This window comes from Myiozetetes cayanensis, unplaced genomic scaffold (genome assembly GCF_022539395.1).
Source record: "Myiozetetes cayanensis isolate MyiCay16 unplaced genomic scaffold, myiCay2020 scf7, whole genome shotgun sequence".
In the NCBI taxonomy this organism is placed as follows: domain Eukaryota; kingdom Metazoa; phylum Chordata; class Aves; order Passeriformes; family Tyrannidae; genus Myiozetetes; species Myiozetetes cayanensis.
The window spans coordinates 20,473,496-20,498,677 of NW_026087964.1; the positions used below are offsets into that span (position 1 = coordinate 20,473,496).

A 25,182-nucleotide genomic window follows, 5' to 3' on the forward strand; every position below is an offset into this window, starting at 1 on the left:
AGTGACTTTAGTCCAGGGTGAAACCCCACTGGGGCTTCAATGAAGAGGACAGTAGCCTGCTGAGCCTGCCAAAATAGGTTTCCTTTGGATGTACTGATCATTTCCCTTATCTCCAGATTGTGAAAAGGAAGAGACTATTGCCTATTGTCAAGGAGACAGGCTTGTTTAGACCCCTTTTATTGCTCCTCAGCACTATTGTCCTGGATTTCCACCCAGATGACCCCTCTCTACTACAGAGTGTGATAAGCCTCTGAAAAAGGCAGCTCCACTGAAGTCCAGGCATCTGGATAATCTTATGGATCCCCCACTCCCTTCACTCACCACTCTACCTGTTTGTTTCTGTGACATTGCTCCCTTTCATGGAATGTTTTTACAAGGTTTTCCTGATACACCAGGTGCTCAGAGCTCCTTTCCTGCCTTTCAGCCTTCCCTCTACCAAGGGCAGCATGTCCTCTCCACAGAGACCTCTGGGATCAGCAATACTCATTTGGATAGATGGGCTTGATCATCTCATGCTCCTCCCTGTGATAATGGTTTTGCAGTCCCTGTGATATGATAATATCTGTATTTACAGCATTGCACAGTTTCAAACAATGTACCCCTTGCTAAGAGTTTCCCACCTGACTGCTGAGACAGAGCTAAGCTTTATGTTTCCATACTGATTGACAAGAAGTTTTAGGTAAAATCATTGTGCTTAATACCTCCAGTAACCTCCACTGTACCCAGTCTCCACCATCTGTACTGATGGTACCGAATTCCAAGCCAAACAAGCTGTCCATGCAGTAATCCCAGACACTCTTCCTACATTTTCATGCAGGTGTGATGCTTAAATGGGCTTGTAGAGGTCCAAAGGCGCATCCTATAACTTTTTCAGTACTACAGCCTTTTTTTCCCTGGAAATCCATTCAGAGCCATCCTTGACATTATGTGTGTTTAACAGCCCAAGCAGGCATAGCCCTTTCAGACATAGCATTTACTCATGAGCATATCCTGATGAAGCCCCTTCAGTATGCAGTATGCAATGGCAATGTAGGTCCCAAGGATAAAGTTAGCATATATAAACATTATACCAGGTAGAGAAGGTTTTGCAGAATCAAGATTTTATCTATTAATCCCACCAATTAACACCAATGGACCAAGTAATAATGCTAAATTCATCCTGAAGATGCCTATCAATTAATTTTCTATTGTCAAGCCCTTAGTTTCAGCTTTCTAAAGTTGTCTGCCCTCAAAGAACTAACTACAGGTGTGGTTTGATGATCTCTGGGAGCCGTTCAAGTGGAAGAGCTTCATGATAAAGTGGTCACCCTGAGTATTGCTTGGGGAAGCATTAACAAAAGTGCCATAAACCAGGTTAGAAAAAGCTGTTTCTGAAAGCTGTTTCTGTGCATTACAGAATATTTACTTAGCAATGTTCCTTTTAAAGCATCTCCAGTTTTTCAGGTGAAAGTATTCTGTTCAGTAAAGCTTAGCATATCCTTGTCAAAGGGCTGCTGCAGGGGCTGCTTCCTGTTGCAGTAACAGGGACTTCCCAGAGTAAAGAAGATCCAAGAAAGACGTGCATTTTTTCTGGAGACCATTAAAAACTACATGGCTGCTATAGAGCCACAGCATTTGTCTGATAATATCTTTGCAGGAGACAAAAAAGACTGGAATAATGAGTAATGACTGTTTTCTGCAGTTCTTCAGAAGGGATGAGAAGTCAGTAGAGGATGACTCTTCCGTCAACACCAAAAAGTTCTGGTTTGAACAAACGCTTTTTGTTTTTAATCTAAATACTTATTAGATACAAGAGAGGTAATCTGTTGACCTCTCAAACTTGTTTCTTTCCAAATATAAAGATAAAAGGCACTGTGGCACTTCTGTCTTTTTGTTTTTCACTCTTAGAGCCCGGGAGATTCATGGAAGAAGAGCAGTAAATCCACGAGTCAGGATGCTGTGGTATGAGAAGTAAGCCTTTGTTTAGTCAGCCATTAAAAAGAAACATTTCTGCTAAAATTATTTGTTATTATTTCTACTTTTGCCTTACAGAGTGTAAGTCAATACTGTTTGATATTGACAATTGTTGTTTAATATTGGAAGTAAAAGGAAACATTGTGACCCAGCACTGGGGAGGGGAAGGCAGAGCTGCCCTTCGTTTGGATAGATATGTTTAATCATCAACTATATGCTGCACTCTGATCTGTGCAATGTCTGACTTCTGAGGAGACAGAAGTTCTGAAAGTTATTACAGGAAACAACAAATTGGATAAAGAAATATTCTCATTAAAAGTACACATTGCAAAGAAGGAAAAACTAAATCAAGACCTAAGCATTCATTTTTCATTGAGACCATTGGGAAATGCATATACATGCATCCAGCACAAATTAATTTTAAAAATTAAAATAATTAAAGTTACTTCATTTTGCAGAAATTATATTTCACCTTCAGCTGCAATTCATGGGTTAACAATTTGTGTTATTTTAGCAAAACTGAAAAGCTGGGGTCTTGATGCATTGCTAGTACTCCTACTTAGATGGAAATGTGCAAGGGTAAGTTTGCTTGTCTCCGATCACTGTCCTTTAAGGTTTGTGTTTTACCTGGTAATTTCATTCACTGAAGCAGCTTATTGACACAAAAATATACTTCTGCAACTGCCTCTGAAAAGTTAAATAGTTTTCCTTAGAAAACTGTTACTCCTATAAAACACAAAAATCCCCCAGCAAAATTCACATTTCTGCCTTAAGGAAATAGATTACTTAAATGCCAGTGTTTTAAAATTGCTCCCAAAGTAACAAAAAGGAGCTTTTCTGGTCATGTGGGTGGTGTACAAGTGGACATCTATAGAACAGATTTTCAGTATTCAGAGAGAAAAGCAGGGAGCTTTCCTCATAGAAGGCAAGAGACTTCTGCTAGAGACTGGAGAGCTGCTGGCTCTTGTGTCTCAAGCCCAAAACACCTGCAATGGCCTTATCCAGGTGCCATGTGGCTGCTGGGTCAGGGGGAAAAAATAATGGCTCTTAAGTTGTCCCTTGGGCTGTGTTCTTAAACAAAGAAGTCCAGCACAACAAACCCCAAGTTACCCATCTGATCCAGGTGATTTGTTGTCAATGTCTTTGTAATGGGGAATCAAGGAAAGCAATTGCAACATCTCACCAGTAGTGTGATACCTGCTCCACAAACAAGTACAGTAAACAAATGTAAGCCCCTGGACTGAGCTCTCAGGTGCCAGAGGTCACTGAACGCATGGCCCAGATGCTCCTCCTGGTGCCCTCCCAGTGACAGCCCTGTCACCCCTCACAGAGAGCAGCGACCAAGGCTAATTCTGCTTCCAAAACGGCCCTGCTCACCATGTGGGGCTCTGGCACATGTGAGCAAGCTGGGAAAGCCTGACACTTTCTGAGAGGGAGACAGTGGAGTTTTGCCATGCCCCATTCTGCAATTCTGGTTGCATGGGTTTTTTTGTTTGGTGGGGTTTCTGGTTTTGCCATCCATTTTGGCATCTCTATCGAGGGCATCACTCCCTTATAAAGTATCTGAAGAGATCATTCCCATTTTAATACATCCCCTTAACACGATAATTTCTGGTTCAAATACAATCAGAAAATTTAAAAAGTGTCACTATGAAATCTTTGTGGGATCCAGGACATTTTATTTCATATAGGTCTAGCATTAATGCCTGTGTCACAGGGACTGCCTTTGAGGGTGAAAAGAGACTTTAATTAGAAACTCTCTGTAAGTAGCCCAGGCTAAGTATTATTATCAGTCTTTCCACCTCGCATATCCAGAAAAAGATTTTGCAGACCAGGCTGTCCTCATGATCCCTTGCATAGCCCTGTTCCTTTCAGTCTGTGTACACAGGTTTAACCAACTGAAACTTGGTAAACAGCTGTGCTGAGAATGAAGCACAGGGGATGAAAACAATGTGCTTCATTTTAGCTCGCAATAATATGTTATTATTTGCTGAAATAAATGAAATTGTTCATCGTTTACAGATGGTTATGGCACCCTTCACCTGAAACCTGCCTATCTGGTGATAGGGTTTTTTTTGACTCCTTGATTCAGAGACAGAAAGCGATTGGTGTTGCTCTGCGAGAAGTGTTCTGTAGTGCAAACAGGACTCAAAGACTGAACAGATTTTGTCAACAGTCCTATACCTTACATTTAAGTCACATAATCTCTCTTACAGTCACCAGCTAGAACCCTATCTTTGTATGCAAACAGACAAGATAACATTGTCATCACTGTCTTCCATTTTACATATTTATTTGTTAAAATTCAGTTGCTGTGAACTCTGAGACAAGATTTTGCTGCTTTTTTTAGTCATTGCAGAAGAAACTTCTACATCAATACAATTTACTGTCAAATAGTGGAACCACTGTTCCTGGGAGGAGAGGACAAGAATCACACATCACTATGACACACATGAAAATCACAGGATTTAATCATAGTCATGTTTTATATCTACACATTCACCAATAGACTGGAACTATAGTACAGCCTTCACCAGAGTTTTTCTTGAATCATATTTCAGTCCTTTAAAGCAGAAACTTGTGGGAATCCAGTTTCTTTGTTCTCCACACTTTTCCTCTGCACTTTGCTCTAAGAGTTCTAATAGTGCTAAGACCTGGAGCCACACTTAGACTACTTTTAATAAAGTAAATGTGTTACTGCACTTCACTACTACCTAACACCACTGAGCACTTACTGAGCATAAGTATCATGTCATGTGCAAGCCCAGTTAGCCAACGCATCAAGAAGATCTCTGTCATATCAGGGGGACTGAAGCAAGCAGCAAGCACAGCTAGGGACAAACACTCATAAACTGAAAGCAACAGATTATTTTTCTTTAATCTACTTCTTGCATTTTGTTTTGCACACAAAATATACTGTGAGTTGTGAATACTGACTACATGTCACTCACTTCACACTGAGCCCTCTTAAGGATTATTTGTCAGTTACCTGGGGTGTAAAAGGTAGTTTTTGAGGAGTCACTAACCATATGTACTTATACAAAGACACATCCAGATCAGCAAAGCACACATGGAGGATGGTTCATGCATGAACGAGTCAGTTTCCATTGGGTGGTAGAAACTTTCAGTCACTGAGCAAAATTAAAACAATTATTGAATCTATTCATCTTCACCTCTCTGAATAGCATATACAGTCCTGGAACTTATATCCTGGTATTTTTTCTATGTCTACTGTCTTGAAACGTGGGAAAAAATCTTGAAAAATGAAAAAAAACCTTGAAAAATGAAACAAAAAATCTTGAAAAGCAAAAAATTATCTTGAAAAATTAGTCACTTTGCCTATTTTTGCAAATTTCATTCAAAAATCAGCAAGTATTTTTCAGCATGAGTCACCACCCACAACTCTGTTGCAATAATTGGTGTACACATTTTCATTAGAATCTGACTTCTGTTCCTACTCTTCAGTTAGAAGAAGAGCAGAAGCCAGCTGGTTTGAGTTAATTATGCACTAATTTTGTTAGTTTGAAGATAGAACAAAATCCAAACAACTAGCTAATCAAGTGTGGGTTAATCAACCTGTGCTTTAGATGACACCATGCAGTCAGCTACAGCTCACGACAGCAAACTGCAGAACAGCAAGGCTAACTCCTCTTACTGACTTCCAAGGACAGAAACTTTGGCAAACCTTATAACGCAGCGCCGTTGCCCTTCTGCCTTTCAAAGCTGGGAAAATGAAAGTGGAAAACAGTACCTGGGGAGAAGCTGGAGTGTTCCCGTGGGTGCTGGCTGCTGCTGGGCTCCTGCTGCCTGCCTGCCTGCCTGCCTCCCTGGGCAGCCCTGAGCTTCCACGGCCTCGTCAGCCTGCGCTGGTCAATGTTTTACCAGGCTGTGAACAACACGTGTCCCACCCTCCCTGCAAACACCTGTGGGGGAAGGCAGTGCTGGGACATGGGTGAAGAGCCAGTGCTGAAAAGATCACCCCTCTTCTGCTTCCCCTGTCCACCACAGGAAAAACAAAGCACATAAAAAAGGGGAAACCTACTAAGAAAGGGATCTAGGAAAAGCATGCCATGAAGGGAAAAAAAAGAGTACATAAATGGTGCTATTAATAGATAATTTGTGGCAGGTAAGTCACGATAGCCTTTTCTCCATATTGTTCTAAGGTTACATGCAAGCCTGGGCGTGCCTTGCTGAGGGCTGAGAGGGAATGCTTAATTTGTGGGAGTAATTTCCAAGTAAATCTTTGGCATTCAAATGACAGCTGAAACTTCAAAATGACAACAAAAAGACTTGAAACAGCATGATGAAATAATGCAAAGGGAGCCTAAATTTGAAGACAGGAAAGAAATGGCAATCTGTAATGTTTTACCTTGCTCTACTCCTGTGTCTTGGCTTCTCAGGAGTGTCTCAGAGTTAAAGCTCTACCTGTGCTAGCCAGAGCTTTCCTACTCTGAGCAAGTTAACAATTACAAGCAGAGGGCAGACAAAATGGGCTTGGCAGCCAAGTGCAGTGCTGACAAGGTGCCTCTGCCACTCCCTAAGGAGAAAAGGTGGCTGCTGTCATGGCACAACCTCTCTTGTGGATTTTTGAGTGGTCTTGGGAATCCAGAGAGGTCCCAGCTGACTGGAAGCTGGCAAATGTTTTCCTGATTTTCAAGAAGGTCAAGAGGAGGACCCTGGAAACTACAAGCCCGTCAGTCTCACTTCAGTGCCTGGTAAAGTTATGGAGAAGATTATTCTGGGAAGTACAGAAAAACATCTGAAAGACAACACAGTCATTGGTCACAGCCAGCACAGCTTCATGAGAGGAAAGTCCAGCTTATCCAACCTGATTTCTTTCTATGACAAGGTAACCCACCTAGTTGATCAAGGGAAACCAGTTGATGTAAACTTTTTGGATTTCAGTAAAGCTTTCAATACCATCTCTCACAGGATCGTTCTGGACAAACCGTCCAGCACAGCTGGATAAACACATCATGTGGTGGGTGAGCAATTGGCTCACGGGTCAAGCGCAGAGGGTAACAGTGAATGGGGTAACATCAGACTGGTGACCTGTCACCAGTGGTGACTAGTGTCTCCATCTTAGGCCCTGTGGTCCTCAGTATCTTTATAAATTACTTGGATGCAGGACTGGAAAGGACATTGAGCAAGTTTGCACGTGACACAAAACTGGGAGGAACTGTTGACTCCCTCAAAGACAGGGAGGCCCTGCAGAGAGACTTTGACAAATGAGAGGACTGGGCAATCCCCAACCAGAGGAAATTCAGTGATAAAAACTGCTGGATTCTGCACCTGGGATGAGGCAACCCTGGATGTACAGACTGGGGAATGAGATGCTGGAAAGCAGCGCCTTGGAAAGGGACCTGTGGGTCCTGGTTGATTGCAAGTTGAATATGAATCAGCAGTGCCCTGGCAGCCAGGAGGGCCAACCATGTCCTGGGAGGCATCAGGCAAAAAATTACCGGCCAGTTGAGGGAGGGGATTGTCCCGCTCTGTTTTGCACTGAAGTGGCCTCCCCTTGAGTATTGTGTGCAGTTTTCGGCACCACAATGTAAGAAAGATATTAAGGTACTAGAGAGAGTCAAAAGGAAGGCAATGAAGATGGTGAAGGGCCTTGAGGGGAAGCCATATGAGGAGCGGCTGAGGTCACTTGGTCTGTTTAGCCTGGAGAAGAGGAGATTGAGGGGAGACCTCACTGCAGTCTACAACTTCCTTGTGAGGGAAAGAGGAGGGGCAGGCACTGATCTCTTCTCCGTGGTGATGAGTGAACCCAAGGGAGTGGCCTGAAGGGAGTGGTTTAGGTTGGATATTAGAATAAGGCTCTTTACCCAGAGGGTGGTTGGGTGCTGGAAGAGGCTACCCAGATAAGTGATTGCAACACCAAGCCTGACAGAGTTCAAGAAATATTTGAACAATACTCTCAAGTACATGGTGCTACTCTTGGGGATGGTCCTATGTAGGGCCAAGAGCTGGACATAATGATCCTTGTGGGTCCCTTCTAACTCGGCATACTCTGTGATTCAGTGCTTCTGTGTTAGCCTCCTGATGCCTTGCTGATCCCCCAGTGGAAATAAGAACACCCTTCTATTCCTCAGAGTTGCTTTGAGTCTCAGCTGTGTGGCTATCACCTCTGAGACCCCAGGCAGAAAGAGGGATGTTATCTGAAAGAGCTTATCTGGGCTGAAGACACTGCCTTACCAGTTCGAGGGAGCAGGACCTTCTCATAGCAATCTTGCTCCACCCGGTAAGGATGGCTTCTCCCAGAGAGGTACAGTAGGTGAGGAAAGAGGAAGTCCAGCCAAGCTGTTCTCTTTTCTGATTAGATAACGATTTAATTCAAGATCTCTCAGATCTTCCCAGAAAAACCTGGGTGGAACAGATCACGTTTCTGTGAAAAGGTCTGCTTTTGCCAACTTGCTGTTTCCTGGTTGTAGTAGCATTTCAGCAAAAGACTCTGGAGGAGAGCTGCCCACACATCTGCAACAGATATAGTTTTTATCACTGCTGTGTTGCATGGTAAGGTCCAGTCTTGAAAACTGAGGCTGCAGTGGTGAGATTTGAAAGTGGAAGAGTGGCACACTGGTACTGGGGTTATGGAGCCAGCTCAAATCTAGTTTGCCTGGCAGCATAGACAAGGTCACTGCCTGTTATGGGAAGGTTGTACAAATACTCACTTCTCCAGGGCGCTAATACTTCTACAAATCATGTTAGCCTGGTACAGTACTAAGAGAGTCAAATAGTATTGACCCCCCAAGGCCAAAGGACTTCAAAGAAACTCAGTTATCAGTTGCAGCTGCCAGGTATAGCTACCAGAGAAAAGTGATGACTTTAGCACAACACATCTATAGTTGTATCATGTCACCCTGGGCAAACAGACCAGTGGAAAATTTGATGGGTCCTCCCACTAAATCTGCCCTTGTAGATAAGCTGATATAAAGCAACAGAAACCAAACTTTTTTTCATTGTTGCACGAGCAATGAAAAAAATTCTTCCCTGTATAGCTACTACCTTGTGAAAACTCAGTCTGTCATTCACACATTTTCCACTCTCAGAGATGAGGTTTTTGCAGCTGAGGTCTCAAAGAGAGGTGGATGCTTCTCAGGCGGCCGAGTCTGTCCTTGTGTCACCTGGTCCAAAGTGTATCACACCATGCTTTCACAGATCACTGTGGGTGGGTTTCTGATTCATGCATAGCTGGCAGGAGGGTCTGTGACCCACAGAAACTTGGCATTTCGGTCTCTTCTCATCATACAACCTTTGTTACAGAGCACAGGTTTCAAGGGCAACGTAACACTTACATATTTACTTACTGCAAATGGAGGAGGTGCTGGGTGGTACAGCACACAGACTGTAAAGTCAAACATTAATTTAATACAGGCACCATACAACTGCAGACACGCTTGGGAGTAAGTAAAAGATATGGATGTTAAAAGTGAAAAAGCACCTAAAATTCACAAAGCACTTTCAATGAAACACCGATTTACCTTCAAATTGTTAACAACCTTAACAAAACAGAGATCAGACAACAAAACTAAAATGTGGGGATCAGGTAACACAGGGGAAATTTCTGTGATTCTTAAATGGGGTTAATTTTGTTCCAGTTCTCTTTCAACAGATGCATTTGTATTTCATCCTGCAGTGCAACACTTGCTTTGGAAAACAGTACAGGCAGATCCAGAGGGTCTACTGTGGAGGCTTTGAAAACTTTCCATTCCCAGTAAAGAACCTCCATCTGAGCACATGGGTTTATCAGGAATATGTTCAGACCCATCCCTAAGCAACGTGTTGAAACCACCTCCCCAGGAAATACTGGTACAGCACTGATCACCTCCGACAGGAGGAGGTACGTCCCCTCCTTCTGGAGCAGAAAGACTAGCAACTACCTGCTGCTAAAAAAACAAGTGGGAGGGGGAAAATAATCACTGTGAGCTGTGGGAGATCTTTATCATACAGGAAAACAGAAGAGATCTGAAGCATGAATTGAGAGGGCTCTTTCAACAGTGGCCTGAACATGGCACACATGAGGACACTTCTCCAGCTGTGGGTTTGACTGGGTGTCTGGGCTCTTGGAAATCCTACCTGGCCATGCCAGCAGTGCAAGATCTACAGCCCTGCCATACCTACTCATCTCTTTGGTCCATAATTTAGTATCTTGTGCTGGGCTTTCACAGCAAAATGCCCTGTACATATTCATTTACTGGGGAATGAATCCTTAGCACTGGACAGACAAAGTACTCCTCCAGATAATAAAAGAGATAGTAAGGGAACTATTTATGAAATGCCTCTGCTAGCTGATCACAGGGATGTTTGGCTAGTGGTTTCACTGAATAAGAGTTTCAGTCATCACTATTCCCTTGGAGAGAACAGACCTTGCAAAATACACAAGAAAACTTGCTCATGATTCACAGGGAAACTCAATGTTGATGGGAAGGAGTATTTACAAGCAGTTTCTGTAAAGTTGCTAACAAAGAATATGCAATGCTGATACAAAATCATATGTCAGGCTAGAAAACTCCCTCAAAAAAGACTCATTCAAAAAACAAATAAACACATCCCACCTTTCTTGTTCACTCCCTTATTTGCAGCTTTTTTTCAGAATAGTATTACAAAACCTTATAATCCAAAGCTTTCAGGGAGAACGGCCTATTTTTACTCTATCTGTGTTTTGTAAGACCAGACTATACTAATGATTTAGCAACTTCACACTGTAGACAAATATTTCAAAATATTCCCTTCTTCACAGCTGTTCAGCCACTTCTAGATGTATTGCTGAATTGCATGGTGCCACCCACAGTTGCTCTTAGGAAAGGATCTTGGAAACGCAATGGTTTAAAATCACATATGTGCATTACCCATGGGCTTGATTTTAATGCAAATGTCTCTCAGCTAAGCTGCTTCTGGGATTTCCCTGATGGGACAATTTTGTGTGAACAGGGAGAATCTCAGGCTCAGGTTTCAGTGGTACTGACTTAGTAAGGATCTTCACTGGGCAGTCAGGAGGGGTCTGTGTGGTTTGAGTGCTTTAGCAATGTCCCCATCACATCCCTGGTCCCCTGTCTCTGCTTGTGGAGACCAGTTGCAGAGGAGCAAATGGACAGGTTGTCAGTGGTCTGGGGATAGATGCCTCCAGGAGTACCCGTGGCACAAGGAGCGCCTGGCAGGCACACCTGTTCTGGCAGCCATCAAGATGGCATTGGGTGCAGGCAGCAGTGTCTGTAAGTGCATTGGTGTGTAGGGAGCTCAACAGAAAAGTACGCTGGCAAAGCTGGAGAGCTTTTCAGTTGCAATGGAAAATCATTCCTATTGCAGGGGAAAAAACAATGTGCATTAAACCACTTTTTTAGAATAGCCCAACTCTCACTTTAGATAGCAAAATAAGCCTGCACAGAGGGCAGGATGTCTCCACAGAGATCCACAGATTACTTGGGCACACAAGTGCCACAAGAGGAGTTATGAAGAGCAAAGCAATTTTATAAATAATATTCTTTGCCAATGGGGCTGGCAAAGCAGCTGGTACCTCTCAGCCTGTGCTCGAGCACTGCAGTCACCAGCCCAGGGCACTGGCCTTCCCAAATTCCCAGTGTCCTACAGCATCCAGGCAGGGTCCATGGAGAGTCTCTCACAGCAGGTGCCACTTGCCATACAAATGTGCTGCCAGATGTAAAAGACAGGCAGACTATACAGTGCAATAAAATATTGTACATCCTTATAGGTTTCTGTGACTATTGCCTACAGAATGTGAAACTTTTGAAAATTAAACGATCCTAATATCAGCATAGGGTCTCTACTACTTTTCCCCTTTAAATGGGTACTTCTAGGAAGAGAAATTTCTTCCACCTACATTTCAGTTAAGACATTTTTAATTACTTGGTTAAATACATTCATTATGCATATGAGTTAAATAATTATAAGCCACAACTTGATACAGAACAATTTTTTCCCCTGTGTTTCCTTTAAGATAGGAATAAAAGTGTTTATGTTACACTGGGGATTATTTGAATCAACATCTATGGACTGTCTGCCTAGATCTATCTATCTATCTATTTATTTATTATCTATTATCTGTCTTTATGTCAAGATACATTAGGTTTTAAAATGCTTTGTGAGAGCTGACTGGGAATGTGAAGCTCTAAAAAGTAAGAACTTCTAATAAAAGAGAATAAATGTGTTGCTAACAATGTCTTAATTTTACTTTCTTGGACATTAACGTTGAAACTGAAAGCCTGTAGCCGGTAGCCATTCTGTCATCAAGGAGTCTTTTTAGCACTGTCCTTAGTGCCTTATGTTAAATATGAGCAAATATTTACCATCAAATTCAATGCCTAACATTTGATAATATGAAATACCTTCACTAAACTCCACAAGTACAGCTAGTTGCTTTGAATGAACCCCAGGAAACACATGAGTAACATTTCTATTTTAAAATAACTCTTAAGAAGATAGTACGTACAGACATTTTACAGCTGAATGGAAAAGCTGGGTCTGAATCAGCCTTTCCAGAACATACTGCCAAGGAGATGAATGAAATATTTTTTGTTCTTATTTGCTCTGCTCAAAATCTCAGAGGAGATTTTGATACAGATCTCTGTGAGACCAGTTCCTGAGGACTGTACTTACATATTTGGAAGCTATTATTTCCTGCTTAATTATCCCCATGCAGCCCAGAATATCCCTAAGCTTCAGTATACGGATGCCTTTTACAACACATCCACTTCATCATCAAATTCAAGGCACAGGAAAAAACATTTTTAGAGGAGTGGGGTGAAGGTCTGAAGGTATGATCAACACAGTGGACGTCTTGCTTTGTGGTTTTCCTATCATCTGCCCATGAGAGGTGTCTGGCTACCTCTCATTCCTCTCTTTTGGGGAAACCCAGCAGAGGGTTCCTGAAACAGAGACAGCTTGAAGGGAAGGTGATGTCTAGAAACAGCAGCATGGCTAAGACATAGCTGGAGGTAGATGGGTTACCACAGAAACATGAGTTAGGTTGAGGATACCTAGGACAGAGTCAGTGACTTGATAATTGTCTGAAAGGAAGTTAATAGAGAATCACAGAGGTTAACAGACATGGCTCAGGAAGAACAGGAGTTGCAAACTGCTTACAGGACAAGTGATACGTGCAAAGTAAGGCAGGGTAGAACTGGAAGGTGTCTTGCATGTAGAAGAGATAAGAGGAAATCCACAATTTCTGGAGGGAAATAAAAAGTAGGATGAGGGAACCCAGTTGCTGGGTGGAGGTAGATTGTTTTGGAGGGACAACTGATGAGACATACTAATGTTTGTGAGAAGGGAGAAGATGAGGGTTGAATTGGAAAGAGGAAGTAATAAATTCAGGATGTGTAGATGATGGCTCTGAAGAATGCATGTGAGTCAGGTAAAACAATAGAGTACTAGAAGAACATAACCAAAAGGACATTTAGTCTCTGGGTGAAGGAAGAATTGGTGGGTAGTCTGCTTTCAAGCCAGGCATCTAGCACCATTGTACTGGGTGCTAGAATCCATACTGGTTCAAAGGTGGAAGAGATGGAGTCCATCTAGAGAGAGGCAAAAGGAAAAGAGCCGGAGCTGACAGTGCAATGGAGTCCAACCACAGAAAAAGGAGATTAGGAACAAAATTACTTATGTGGTGTAGCTGGTCCTGGGACAGCTGGAGGGATGCAAAACATTCAAGGGGAACTGATGGGAAAACCAAAGTGATGAGAGCTCAAATCAGAAAACAAACTACCTTGGGGGCCTGATCAGCTGGTGGGCATTTTTGTGACCAGGATAACTCATGAAGTGAAGCAAACACTGAGACTGAGAAGGCAGAAAGCTACCAGAGACATGGGACATCTGATGACAGCCACTCTGCTGAGAAATGAGAGATCCTCAGAACAGTCGGAGAGAGTCTGAAGTGCAAAATTTGGGGAGGAAAACAATAGGAAGCAGTGTGTCTGCAGGTCATTTTCCAGAGGGAAGAAAGAGAGACAATGCTGGGTGCAGGCTAAAGGGGCTTGAGGACACAGCAGTCCTTTGTTGACCAACAGTGGTGCAGTGTCAGAGACAGATGCTGCTGAGGACGGGCTGCTGATGAGGCAGGGAGAGCTGGGACAGCTGGGGAGGACTGGACCAACTGATAGCATGAAAGGAGGAGCATGAACTGGAGGGGTAACGATTGAGGAAATAAAATGAAACCATGAATCTTTTTACTGTTTATGATAAAAATGGCCCCAAGCAGATTTTCATACTTATTAAAAATCTTAACATAAAAGGAGCCTAGGAGAGCCCTCTCTACAATAGCTACATCACATGTGCAAACAAAATATGCTGCTAAACTTGTTTTTTTCCTACGTAAGGACTAAAACCAGATATCATTTACTCCTATGCACACACAACCAGTAACACTTTATGCTTGTAGAGTTCCTGTCTATTGTATTAAAACTGGAGAACTGAGTGACACAATGTTCTGTACCAGAAAACTGCAGCATTCAGCCAGTCTATCAGTTTCCCAGAGCAGTTTTATGGTATTTCTATTTTTTAAATCTTCCATTAACACTGAAAGTGCATCAGTTTTTCCATGTGAAGGAATTATTTAAGAGATAATCTGTAATGCATACTCTGGCAAGCACATTGATGCATTTTCTGAGCTCAGTGGCAAACTGATCTTCAATCTGGCTGTTCTGAGGCTTGCAGCATGGCTAGTGGGAAAATTTTGATTCAAACTTCCAAGTTACAAAATCCGTCTTGCTCCTGCTTAAGATTTTAGAATTCAAAAACCTTTCATCAGATTATGTAAAATTCACATTGTAACATTTAGGTTTAGGCAGACACTGTATTTTTAGAGCTGACATACAGAATCCTGCTCTACGCAGTACTATGAAATCAGAAGCTGTTTGATACATGTATTTCAGTGAAAAAAATGCTATCTACTTATAAACACAGGCATGGATATTTGTGGTTGACCGGGTCTCAGCCTGTTTTAGCTACAGGTTACAATTCAGCTTTGAGGCTTGGACTTGATTTATGTTAAAACTGGAATTACACAGTGTGCTCTTACTAATCTTTGAACAAGATGGAAGGACTCTCAGGACCAGCTTGTTCTTGCAAGACTTCTGCTTAGAACAAAACTTCTCAAAGGACAACAGTTTGCATTTGAGTTGAGCTTCATCTCTAATTGAGCCAGATCTTAAAATCATGGAATCATAGAATAGTTTGGTTTGGAAGGCATCTTTGAAGGACACCAAGTCCAGTCCCCTTCAGTGAGCAGGTACATCTCCAGCTAGATCAGGTTGCTCAGACCTGTGTCAAACTTGAACACTTCCAGGGATGAGGCATCTACCTCTCTGGGCAACTTGTTCCAACATTTTACCAGCTTCATCACAAAAAATTTCTTCCTCATATCTAGTCTGAATCTACCCTCTTTGAATTTAAAACCATTACCCCTTGTCCTATTGCAACAGGCCCTGCTAAAAATCTGTCCCAATCTCTCTTTTAAGCCCTCTTTAGGCACAGAAAGGTGTTATAAGATCTCCCTGGACCCTTTTCTTCTCCTGGCTGAACAACCCTACCTCTCACCATTTCCTCACAGGAGAGGTATTCCAGTCCTGTGATCATCTTCACAGCCATCCACTGGACTCACTCCAGTAGGCTGATGTGTTTCCTGTGCTGAGACCTCCAGAGCTGGATGCAGTACTCCAGGTGGAGTCTCATAAGAGCAGAGTAGAGGGGGAGAATCACTTCCTTTGACCTGTTGGCCACATTTCTTTTGATGCAGCCCAGGATATGGTTGGCTTTCTGGTCTTTGACAGGACATTGCCAGGTCATGTCCAGCCTTTCACCCACCAACCCCCTAAGTCCTTCTCTACAGGACCACTCTCAATCCCTTCATCCCCCAGCTCGTGTTGCCACTGGGAGTTTCCCTGACCCAGATGCAGCACTTTGCACGTGGCCTTGTTGGGCCTCATGAGGTCCCCATGGACCCACCTCTTGAGCCTATCCCTCTGGATGACATCCTGTCCCTCAGGCGTGTGAACTGCACAACTCAGCTTCGTGCCATCTGCAAATTTGCTGAGAGTGCACTCCTCGGCTTTGTAGTTTCAAAATGGTCCCCTAACCAGAGAGGAAGGAGAACTCTGATATAATAAAGTCAAAAATTAAAAAATAATACTTGGTTTCAGTAAGGTTACTGTGACCATTTTAAATGATACAATGCATTACCTGATCTCACGCATAGTTAGCTACTTGTTAAAAATGTAGGGATGGGAAACTGGGAGTCTTAGCCACTTCTAAAGAATTTCTTCTTACTTAAGTACAGCACTGTCTTCAAGAGTACCAGCAACAAGTACCATTCATCCTAGGAAAAGTCAGAATGCTCTCCTCTATTTAATAATTAAAATTAAAAACAGATCTAGATCATGAAAAGTGTTTCCGTACCCTCACTCATTGCTTGGGCTGAGCTGGGGCATGAGACTGCACAAAAGCAAAGAATTGCAAAGGACAAGAACAGGTCCAACAGAACAGAGAATAATGTCTCTGCTGTGTCTGGTTTGGGGCCAGCCAAGGCTGCATCTGAAAATTTCCTATTTGCCACATATATTTGCTTCACTAAAAGCAATAAATTATCTCCTGCAAGACACTGGGTCTGTTTGAGCCAAGGTAAGAATTGCTATTGCAGTATCTTTTGCAGAGGTACAGCACATCGCTGGCATGAGCCCGCCCTCCCAGCTGGCAGTGCCTCTCACCAGCCTCACTCCTCTCTGCGAGCTCATGTCTAGGCTGGGTTCAAGAACTGGACTTGAGAGCCTGCCACTGGGCAGAGCTCTAATGTTTTTGCTTCCAGCATGGCCAGGAGAAGGTTGGGAGAGCAGCCAGTAGCTGGGGAGTGCCCGCCACCCCGGCTGGGCTGAGCTGTAACCCCAACACATTCGGGGAAAGGTAAGGTATTTCTTCACGACAGGCCTCTCTCAGGAACAAAGGCAACGGCATGTTGGAACACCGTCACTCCTAGATAAAAACAAGTGAGGGCAACTCAGCCAATCTAAATAAACAAACAGAAGCACAGAGGGAGGAAAAACTGCACCTTTGGATTTGCTACTATTCTTCATGTGCACATTTGACGCTTAGATGCTATTACAATGGGTGCTACTGCTCAGTTATTGATTGAATCCCAGTCACTGGGCCGATTTCTCGTTCTTGGTTGATGCTACTTCATTGGTAGGTTGAATACAATTCCATTTGCTTACGATTAAGTAAATCATCAGTTTACAGTACTAAGCTCACTAAAAACATGCACCAGGCAGAGTGCTGATGGATATATAAGCCTGTGGGATCACACTGTGTATGAGCCAAAAATTCCAGACTGTGAATCAGTCTGTGGACTGCGTGGCAGGGCCTCTAATGACCTTTTGCAAAAACTGGCACATGGTCTAAGACTTGCTGAAACTTCATTTTCATCAGCACGTTAGTCAGTGTTTTGGGTGTTAGCATCCTGCTGATTGCACTCTTTGTTAAGGAAAAGTAAATAAAATGGTAGCTCATAGTTCCTTTGGTGTGCAGATCTGCCACCTGTGATGCTGTATCTCTGAGGGGGAGAAGCAAAGGAGAGATGGATATAAAGCCCCAGAGTTGTACTGAGGAATTGCCACTGTTTACACAGAGCTCATTCCACCCCTTCACTACTCATGATGGTGTTGGTTGTCAGGAGCTCTGCAAGCTTCTGGACTTCTGCAGCCACCAGAGCTGTTGGTGGGTATTCTAGGGGAATTTATTTCTAGCGAGCAGTCTAGCGTGTCCTGTGCCCTGGGTTAGCATCCCTTGAGTGCTGTATGGAATATGCCAACACAGGAAATCCATGTCTGTTTAGTCTTAGAGGCTCTGTTACTTCTATACGATAACTGGAAATGGAGGCAAGGGGGTTGTATTGCCTTAATTCTGCTGAAATCCCTCCCTTGCCATCTGTAGGCCCAAATGAAGTAGTATATGCAAGGAAGGAAAGAAGATAAATGATGTTCCAGAGATGGTGAAAGGAATTCTCACAGCCTTATCAAAAGCACGTATCCCTGGGAAATGGATTTATAGAAATTAAATTTTCTACTGATTTCATTCCAGTTGAGGGAAGGAGGATGCAGCGGGACTATGGCAGTCACTCAAAAAGAGGATTCAACCCTTTCATATTATTGGTGACATTGTTTTAGAAACCTGTGTCTCTGAGATCTTTTTTGCCTCGTGAATAAGACGCTGAGGGAATGTTCAAGTTAAATGCCTGCGTTTCTAACCTAAAAAAAAAAAATATCATGCTCAGTCATGCAAATTAACGTATCAGTCAGAATCCACTGAGTTCTCTATCAGATTATGATTTGAGACAACTTTTAACCTAATGAGTCTAGATTCTTTGTTAAAGCAAATTAAGCATAATTCTACTAGACTCAAGGTAGCTGTATTATTTCAGATACATTCTTATACTGTGCTTGTCATCTAAGGGCTTCACAGCAGAGCTTTAAGCAATGTGACTAATATCAGGAATAAGTTGCTTTATCCCCTCTGAGATAAAACCCAAAAATGCTATAGCAGTTAATGCAACTTAAACAATGCAGATCCTGTTTATAAAACTTCTTATAAAAGCCTGTATTCCAGAGAGTATGTACAGATCTCAAAAAGAGTCCACATGAAAACATGCCTTAACTGCCTGCAGCCACAGAAAGGAAACTCACAGCTTATGATGACATATACCTGTGCTCACATGTGACACAATGCTCATTGTGTGCGTATGTGCACACAGAAACCGCAGTATCACTTTTTTAAAAAGTGTTTATAAATAAAAAATATTTATTATATTTTTAAAATCTTAGAATGCTTCTTTAAATACTTTTTTAAAATTACTGAGCAATAGGAATATCAGAGGAATATGAGGAATTTCATAACACACATTGCTAGTACTGTGCCACACTGGCACTCAGATGATAAACCGGCAAAACACGGTGTGCCAGAAACATCTTGTCAGAGTTTCCCCTTCTCACAGCTTCAGATTTTAAGGCAGTGGAATTGCACTGATGCTTTAACAAAGTATTTATCATTGCTGCAGTATAAAAGAGAGGGATAAATAATGCTTGTTTTTTCTGGTGGTCTGAAGATAAGCAAGTTAATTTAAACTACTGAGTACAGTGTTTCTTGCTCTGTGTTCTCAAGCACAAGAGCAATACAAGTTTTGCTGTATTGCTGTGATATGTGTTTTGCTTATTTAGAGGACAAAGGAAGAACTTGGGGTCATTTGTTAACCCACAAACTTTTTGAAAATTATTTTAGTTTCATAAAAGAAAGCACAGAGTTCAGTTCTGAGTCTTCCTATGCACAAAAAGAAGGACAAAATGGGGCAGAGGACACAGAGAAGAAGGTGCTCTTGGCTAGGTCAGTCTTGTCAGGCTAGTTTAACAGGGTTAAAAAACCTTCCTAGTGTAAATAACTGGGAGCACTACTGCACATGTGGGCAGCATGGCTTTGCAAAGCGTAGCCTGCATCTTACTGGACCCCCAGGCAAAACTAACACTACCATGCAATGCTGCTCTTGCCACTGAGCCCTGCTCCTACTATCTTCCTACGGATCTAGTACCTATAGCCATGGTGTAGGCTGAGGGAATAACCTGCTTCCCCACAGGTACTGTGGTACCACTGCTCCCTGCAGTGCTGTCCCCTCCAGCTCAGGCACAGATGGGAAGACAAAACATCTTGAATTCATCTACACATCAGAAAACTGGTACACAATTACTCACCATCCAAATAAAAATATACAATGTTATTATTTCAGATTTTTGGGGCTCATGCAGTCAAGTAACCTGTCTGCAGCAGTGACCACAAACTGATCCCTGCAGAATAGCAAAAATAGGATGAACAGAAGTGATCTTGTCTGCAAGTCCTCTTCCAGCCTCCAACCATTTTCAGCTTAGGGGACTTCTTGAGCCTGATCTGGTTTGCCCAGTGGTGGACCTCTCTTCCAAGTACTTGCCCAGTCTTCCCTTGATTCTCTAAAAATCATTGCTGCAACTGTCACACCCTTTGGGAAAGAGTTTCATAGTTCCAGCATTGTTGCATGAAGAAATATCTCCTTTTATTCTGAAAATGACTCCTAAAACTTTGTCTAACAGTTGCTACCTCTTGCATTGGAAGAGACCATGAACAGCTCACTCCCAGTCACTCACTCCACACCACCCTGGATTTTATAGACCTGAATCAAAGAAACGCCCCATGGTGGTCTCTGCCTGAGCCTGACCCACTCAGCCAGAAGCTGAGTATCACATATATGTTTTCACTGCTTGTTTCCAAGGGATTAGGGAATTTACTAAAATGCCCTTGTTGCCTAGGGTCCCTGCACATCCTTGCTGCATGCTGAGCACAGCAGCCACACAAAGCTCGGTATGGGCCAGTGACCCCAAATATTTAATAACCAGTGTGTAAGTGCTGAATCCTTCTCTCAATTGCTCTCTTCATAGTACTCTGTGAAGTAACAAGATTTTGCTTTACTTTGTGTACTAAACTTGGGCTCTTAAAGCTAGAGATCCCTTCATCATTTAGATGCACTCAGTAGCTTTTAATGGCTTCATATTTCCTTTCCATCATATCATTCTGCCACATTTTCATTAGGCTTATGGCTTGCTTTCAGTTAGCTGTAAATAAGACAGAAAGTGGACTTTTTAATGATATGAACATCATCAACACTGCAAGCATTCAGATATTTATTGCTGTCTGCAAATTCTGAGTGTGATGCTACTGAGATAACACAACTGACTGGACTCTGTAAGCTCTCTGAAAGTGATTAGGCAATGAGCTCAGTCAGCAGACTTTTTTAAAAGCTGGCTTCCTAAAGAACAATTTCTAATACTTCATGTTTTTGCTATTTTAACTTCTCTCAGTAAGTAACCTGTAATGTAAATCCTGCCTGATCATGCAGGTCTTGTTCAGGCAACACATCTTCAATTGATTTTACATCCATTCATCAGAATGATTTGCTTTAAAAACTGATTTTATGTCTAGCTAGAACACAGAGAAATATGTTTAAACCAGGTATCCTGTGTTTACATGTGCTCCATGCGGCTACCCAGTTTTCTTCCCATACTGGGACAGGAGGACATTTTTCATTGTTTACAGCAGGGGCAGCTCATCATAACCACATCTGTAAAAAATATGGCTTGGCCAGCCATATTCCACACAGGTCTGTGGGTGCTAAGGCATCTCCAGAGGTCCTTGTGCCCTGCTCACTATGCAAGCCTTCCAGGCATCTGCTCCCCTGCCGAGGCAGGGCCACCCGGCTCTGAGGGTAAGCACTGGCTTCCTAAGGAGGAGCAGCTGGAGCCAGGAACAAGTATGTGGAGAATGTGGGGACAAATGTATCAAATACCTCAGGTTAACTGGCAATCAATTAAAGCTGATGCCCAGGAAAGCTCCCATGATATTTCAAAGTCAAGCTGTAAAAGATAGATGTGGAGGGCTCAACTCTCAGCAACTTTAAAGTTAAAAGATGCTGATATTATTTCTCACTTATTTACTTATTTATGTCTGCTATGTTTTGAGATTCTACAAAGCAAACGTAACATGAAGAATAGGCCAAAATAACTCCATGGCAGTACACTCAATGGAGGTGACTTGGTCAGCATCACTCCTACTAACGCAGAGGTTTCAAAAACCCCACAGTGGCAGACACAGCAGAGGAAGATAATACTGCTGGAAAAGTGCTAGTCTCAAGTTAATAATTACATGTTTAGCATATTATGCAAGCATTTTACTCTTGCTTTTTCACTGGTGTCTATTCTTCCACTTTGTGATAGTCACTCCTTTTCTCACTGGCTTCATGCACCACAGGAGTACAGGTCCCACTGGCATCAGCATTTTCCCCCCAACCTTGCCTGTCCTGCAGCAGTGACCCCATGCTTCCTGGGTTAGGACCCATATGCTGCTCAAGCTGTATTTCTTCTGGATTCCAATTATTAAGATCAAAAGTTCAGCAGGTTCAATCCTCAGCTGTTAATGTGTTTATTTGTTCCAGTACCCTGCCAGGACTTCACCAGTTTTACCAATCCCACGAGACGATCCTTGCCTCTTTTCAGAGCTGGCTTGACTTTTGCAAGCACAAACTGAGGGGCTCCTTTGGAGGGAAAGCAGAGATGAGGGGCTAGTGAAGGATCACAAAACACTGTTTGGAGCCAGCAAATTACCATTAAAGAATGTTGCCCGCTTATGTAGAAAAACTGGGTGCCAGCCACTCACCAACCTTGCTATTCAAGTTCTGCAGCCTGCAGCAAAGGGCTCCTAGAATTAGCTCTCCCAATCTGGTGGAGAGACACCTCTGATGTCTGAAATGGGTTTGCCTTGGGGTTGTTAAATACCTGCTCCATGTGATTGGGCTAATGAAAAGTTTTTAGCCAAACAAATCCCTGTTTGTGAGGGTATAAGAGCTAAGAGGATTAGATGTTAGTTAAACTAGACATAACTGAGAAACAAAGTTGTTGCTGTTAATTCTAAAAAATGCTACCCTAGTGTGTGGGACTGAAAGGAGTGGATAACAAAATTAATCTGTGAAGTAAAAGTCTCAGATGACAGTTAAATCAGTTATATCCCATCAGAAATAGTGCTCCCTTGAATTCAATATTACCACATAACAGGGGAATATATATTTATTCTACAAACAGATGGCAAAACCAGAATTAATTAAATTTGGCCTTGATCTCCTGTATTCTTCTTCTTAAGGAAATGTGGGTATTTTCTATTATTCTGTAGGTTTACTACCATAGCCCATCAACTGTACAGGTATACACCAATAGTGCCAGAATCTGGCTAAGCACAGCACAACCAGCACAACTCCACAGTTTGGTCAGAAAGATTGTCTGCTACTAAACTGGGAAACTGGCCGAGTCCCATTGTTGTTGTACTGACCTGCCGAGAAGTCTGTGCCTCTCAATGACTTGCAACCCCGTTCTTCTCAGTTATAAAGAATCAGCTTCTTTTGCGTTTCCATGGGAATCAAAAGTCAACAGTTTCCTTCTTCTGATAAGGAACTGCTTGCAACAGCACCCCCAGTAAGGATAGATTAGGGAAAACTGAAGTTAGAGTAACAGTATATTTGTGCTGAACAAATGTTTCCTCCCTACAAAAAAACCCCACCAAAACCATGCTGTTAGAGCCTTCAGCCTTCTCCTCCCACTTTGAAAACAGACTCATGTCTTATGCCTGCTTAGAAATTCTTGACTTTATTCCCAGTGAAACTGTTCGGTTCAGCAGCAGCCAGCAGCCCTCTCCATCAGCGTCTGCTGCTACCTGTCATTCTGCCTTGTTTCACTGCTTCTTTCTGGGCAGACATCCCATGAATCCCAGGTTTTTATCTTGATGACTCTGTTCTCCCCTACCAGCTTCATTCTAGAACACCTGCTAGCACTAATTATACTTTTATTTGAACATAAATACCTTGCTTGGGGACATAATAAGTATACACCTGATTTTGGAGCCTCTGAAAGAAGGCTGTTGTGCTGATCAGTGCCAGTAAGGAAGGAGGAGATGTAAGAACTACCCCCACAGAAGTAAATGAAGTCAAATCACATCAGTGAGCTTTCCTGGATGCTGGAAGCCAATTGTACCTTTTAAGGTCCAGAACAGCCGCTGGCACACTTTGGACCCATGTCATTTAAATACCAGTTGCCCAAACTAGAAGGCAGATATCACTCTCCCAGGCAGAGGCTGGGGGTTAGGGTGAGCTCTGGATTGTTTCTAGCACACAGTTTGGGTGCAGTCATTTGGTTTTGGCAGGCAAGACAGCATCTTCCTCTGGAGGCAAGAAGCCTCTGTGCCAGAGAGCGATTCTGGACGCGTTTGATTTACTAGCAGAGATGTAGCTAATGGGGAACAGAGATAGAAAACCAAACCCCTCCTATAACAACCAGAACAAAGAAATCTTTTACATCTGGAAATATTGAGGCAGATGATCAAATAATTAGCACTGCAACATGTTTGTACTGCCTGCAGCTAGAAGTACTGTTCTCCATGAAAGCAGGAATGTGGTTGAGCCTGCAAAAACGTGATAAGGGATCTATACTTAATATTTTTGGATGGTCTGTGACCATCACAAGTAAGTTTCCAAGGAGTTGAAGGAGTAATCAGGATTGAATTCCCAGGGAAAAAAACCTCTTTACTCTAACCAGCTGAGGATGGTTTGGCAACCTAGGGCCAGTGCCACATCTTTACTCCTTCTGGGAAGGTGAAAGTATTAAAAACAGAGGTGTAGAAACAACCTTTTTTGTTTATATCACAAGTTGACCCTGGAAACAAAAATAGCAAATATTCTTTTTACTTGCTTTTCTCAACTAAATAAAAAAGTAAATTTCAGTTTAATTTTTTTCTCTAGCACTTTAAAAGTTTCTTCAATTTCCACATAAAGTGCTCCAAATTGAAAAATGGAAATATTTTCCTTGGAATTTTTATTTTTACACAGATAAGACTGTTTTGCAAACTTGACCAAAACTTAAAAATGGTTCTATTTTTACGAAATCTTCACTTTTTGGTAAGTATGCTGTTTACACATATCTTTACCCCAGCTGGAATCCTGATGAGCTTGCATATCATAAGGGAAAAAAGTACAGGTACAGATTTCTATGCTGATGTTTCATCACATGTGTGGGCTGATACTGGCTGTAGCTATGAAATACAAATGTAGTACATACAGATCTTGCTGATCTAGAGAAGTATTAAATAGCACATCTCCTGGCCCTTTTACAGAAGGATGATTCAAGCAGTCCGTAGGTTCCTAGGCTGCTGCAGAAGATCACAGCCTGATCACACGTGTATGATGGCATAAACAGATGAATAATAGCAACTGCATTTTCAGTCCCACCCACATTTCACCTTACTTTTTAAATCACATAACACCTACACACAATGCTTGGCTAAGACTGACAAACATAGAGTACAAGAAAATGAGTATGTTATTTTCTGTATGTGTGTACTTCAGGAGGAAATAATAGCTGGGGGTTCTTTTTCCTTTTTTTTTTCTCTTTCTTTTGAGGAAATAAATCTGAGAGAACAACAGACAAGTGATAAAAGTCATTAGTTGCTATAGGATTTCAAATGCTAAGTACTAGCATGAATAAATGCAGGTAGGATTGGGCTTGAGTGGAAGACTGCTGACCTTTTAAAAAATATTGCTGCTTGGCTTCCCAGTTGGGCTGCCATGAGCTCCAGCACACAGCTTGACCTTGCCTCTGTTGAGAACTGGAA

At 42.4% G+C, this 25,182-nt stretch overlaps 1 protein-coding gene across 3 annotated transcripts in view; it reads right to left on the reverse strand.

The window, feature by feature from the left end:
- Positions 1 to 25,182, reverse strand: part of RBM47 (RNA binding motif protein 47) — an 80,303-nt gene that overhangs the window by 38,918 nt on the left and 16,203 nt on the right. The window contains exon 1 of one of the 3 annotated variants that reach the window (XM_050338446.1): positions 22,852 to 22,894. The exons of 1 other annotated variant lie outside the window; for it this stretch is intronic. The gene's annotated coding sequence lies outside the window, so the exon portion shown is untranslated. Of the gene's footprint in view, positions 1 to 5,704; positions 5,779 to 22,851; positions 22,895 to 25,182 lie in introns of those variants that run through there. One more of the 3 variants, XM_050338445.1, reaches the window with a different exon arrangement.